The sequence below is a fragment of the Dasypus novemcinctus genome, chromosome 26 (assembly GCF_030445035.2).
Source record: "Dasypus novemcinctus isolate mDasNov1 chromosome 26, mDasNov1.1.hap2, whole genome shotgun sequence".
Taxonomy (NCBI): domain Eukaryota; kingdom Metazoa; phylum Chordata; class Mammalia; order Cingulata; family Dasypodidae; genus Dasypus; species Dasypus novemcinctus.
Window position 1 is genome coordinate 59,094,323 of NC_080698.1, and position 3,846 is coordinate 59,098,168.

A 3,846-nucleotide genomic window follows, 5' to 3' on the forward strand; every position below is an offset into this window, starting at 1 on the left:
ATGGCAACCCGCAGCCCCAGTGTCATGATTAGCAAAGATGAACCAGGTTATGACCTAATTCATTTTGTATACCTAATCATTATGCTGAAGATTTGGAAAGGGCATTTATTCCTCATGGACTAATTATGGACAGAACCAAATGGCTTGCTCGAGATGTGATGAAGGAGATGGGAGGCCACCACATCATAGCCCTCTGTGTGCTCAAGGGGGGCTATAAATTCTTTGCCGACTTACTGGATTACATCAAAGCACTGAACAGAAATAGCGATAGATCCATTCCTATGACTGTAGATTTTATCAGACTAAAGAGCTACTGTAAAGACCAGTCAACAGGAGACATAAAAGTGATTGGTGGAGATGATCTCTCAACTTTAACTGGAAAGAATGTCTTGATTGTTGAAGATATAATTGACACTGGCAAAACAATGCAAACCCTGCTTTCCTTGGTCAAGCAGTATAATCCAAAGATGGTCAAGGTTGCAAGCTTACTGGTGAAAAGGACCCCTCGAAGTGTTGGATATAGACCAGACTTTGTTGGGTTTGAAATTCCAGACAAATTTGTTGTAGGATATGCCCTTGACTATAATGAATACCTCAGGGATTTGAATCATGTTTGTGTAATTAGCAAAACCAGAAGAGCAAAATACAAAGCCTGAGATGAGAGTTCAACTTGAGTTTGGAACTACCCCGAGTCTCACTGACATCACCAATAAAATTATGAAATGTCCTAGTTTTGTGACCATCTGCTTAATAGAGCTTGTGCATGTATTTTTTAAGAATTTTATCTGTTTTGTACATTAGAAATGTCATTTGCTGCAGCGTGAATTCTTTATTTGCACTATAAGCCTATAGACTATCAGTTCCTTTTGGATGGATTGCAGTTTCGCTTGTGAATGGAAAATCTCCTAAACCACACCACTACTGAAGGAAAATATTGAAAATTTATTTGTAAGAAACATTTAAAGAGAATATATATTAGTTTTTTATTGGTATTTTAATTTTTATATATTAATGAAAGAACAGAAGTGGTTGAATATTTTTAATTATACCATCAAGTGTTTAGAAAAGTAGGAAATAGTTTTTGTATCAATGACAGAGATTTTATTGTGTACAGAACCATGTGTCCTGGAATTATTTTAGTAGTGTTTCAGTAGTATTAACTGAATTTTTGCACTTGTTCAGATTATTTCTGGTGAATCTTCATCAACAGTTCCTTTTAAATATAAACAACTATATTCCAAAACACTTTACCACTTTTTTGAATTCTTCACTGTAAAAATCCTGAAAATAAAGACTGTCTCTTTAAAGGAAAAGGAAAAACAAAAACAAAAACAAAAACAAATTACCAAAACTTATGGGGTGCAGCAAAGCCAGTCTTGAGAAGGAAATTTATAGCCCTAAATGCCTATTTTAAAAAAGAAGAGCTAAACTCAAAGACTTAACTGAACACCTAGACAAATTGGAAAAAGAACAGCAAACCAATCCTCAAAGCAAGCAGAAGGAAAGAAATAATAAAGATTAGAGCAGAAATAAATGAAATTGAGAACAACAGCAGCAAAAAGAAAATTGAGAAAATCAAAACCAAAAGCTGGTTCTTTGAGAAGATCTGTAAAATTGACAAATCGCTAGCAAGATTAGCAAAGGAGAAAAACAGGCAAATAAATACAATCAGAAATGAAAGGAGGGAAGTAATGACTGACCCCACAGAAATAAAAAGAATCAAAAGACAATATTATGAGAAATTGTATGCCAACAATGACAACCTAGAAATGGGTAAATTCCTAGAAAGGCACAACCAACCTACAGTGACACTACAAGAAATACAAGAATTAACAAACCAACCACATTTAAAGGGACTGAATCCATCATCAAACACCTCCCAATAAGGAAAAGCTCAGGACCAGATGACTTCAGAGATGAATTCTACCAAGCATTTAGAAAAGAATTAAAAACAATCCTGCCAAAGTTTTCCCAAATGATGAAGAGGGAAAATTACCCAACACTTTTTATGAAGCCAACATCACACTAACACCAAAGCCAGATAAAGACATTACGCAGAAAAAAAGTACAGACCGATCTCTTCAATGAGCATAGAGATGTGAAAATATTGACAAATTGAATCCAGCAGCATTACTGAAGACTGACACATCACAACCAAATGAGTTTTATTCCTGGTATGCAAGGCTAGCTCAACATAAGAAAATCAATCAACATAATACACCACATTAATAAATTGAAGGGAAAAAACACATGATGATCACAATAGACACAGAAAAGTCATTTCACAAAATCCAGCATTCTTTCTTGGTAAAAAACAGTTCAAAAGGTATGAATAGAAGGAAAATGCCACAATATGATAAAAGGCATATATGAAAAACCCACAGACACCATGGTACTCAGTGGGGAAATATTGAAAGCTTTCCATCTAAGATTAGGAACAATACAAGGATGCCCACTAACACCATTGCTATTCAACATGGTACTACAAGTTCTACCTAGAGCAATTAGGGAAGAAAAAATAAATAAAGGCATCCAAATAGGAAAAGGGGAAGTAAAACTTGCATAATTGGCAGATGACATGATCCTATATTTAGAAAATTCTGAAATGTATACAACAAAGCTACTTGAGCTAATAAATGAGTTCAGCAAAGTGGCAGAATACAAGATCCACACGCAGAAATCAGTGTTCTTGTACAGTAGTACTGCACAATCTGAGGAGAAATCAGGGGGAAGATTCCATTTACAATAGCAACAAAAGGACTCAAATACGTAGGGATCAACTTAGTCAAAGAAGTACGCGGAAAACTACAAAACAGTGGTAAAAGAAATTTAAAATGACCTAAACAAATGGAATGACATTCCCTGTTCATGTCCTGAAAGATGAAATATCATGAAGATGTCAATCCAACATAAACTGATTTATAGACTGAATGTAATACCAATCAAAATTCCAATAGCCTACTTGACAGAAATAGAAAAGGCAATTACTAAATTCATTTGGAAGGGAAAGTGCACTCAAATAACCAAAAGCATTCTAAAAAAGAGCAACATGGGAGGAATTTCACTGCCAGACCTTGAAACATATTACAAAGCTACAGTGGTCAAAACAGCATGGTACTGGCAAAAAGAGAGACTCATTGATCAGTATAATAGAATTGAGAGTCCAGAAATAAACCCTTACCTCCATGGTCAACTAGTTTTTTTTTTTTTCTTTTTCTTTTTTTATTGATTTTGTAAAAATATTACATTAAAAAATATGAGGTCCCATTCGACCCCACCACCCCCACCGCACCCCTCACCCCCCCCCAGCAACACTCACTCCCATCGTCATGACACATCCATTGCATTTGGTAAGTACATCTCTGGGTATCTCTGCACCTCATGGTCATTGGTCCACATCAACTAGTTTTTGACACACCTACCAAGTCCATGTTAATGGGGAAAAAGTCCCTTCAATAAATGATGCTGGAAGACCTGGTTATCTATAACCAAAAGAATGGAATGGAACCCCTATCTTACATCCTATACAAGAATCAACTCAAAATGGATCAGAGACCTAAATATAAAAGTAAGGACCATAAAACTGCTTGGAGAAAATGAGGGAAACATCTTAAAGACCTTGTGCTTCATGGTGATTTTTTGGACCTTACACCCAAAGCACATGAAACAAAAGAAAAAATAGATAAATGGGACCTCCTCAAAATTAAACACATGTGCACCTCACAGGACTTTGTCAAAAGGGTGAAAAGGCAGCTGCCTCAGCAGAAGGAAATACTTGGAAATCACATGACCAATAAGGGATTAATATCCATGATATGTAAAGAGATGTTACAACTCAATAATTAA

At 35.5% G+C, this 3,846-nt stretch overlaps 1 pseudogene; it reads left to right on the forward strand.

The window, feature by feature from the left end:
- LOC131276205 (hypoxanthine-guanine phosphoribosyltransferase pseudogene) lies at positions 1-921 on the forward strand (annotated as a pseudogene).
- The last annotated feature ends 2,925 nt before the right edge of the window (positions 922-3,846 follow it).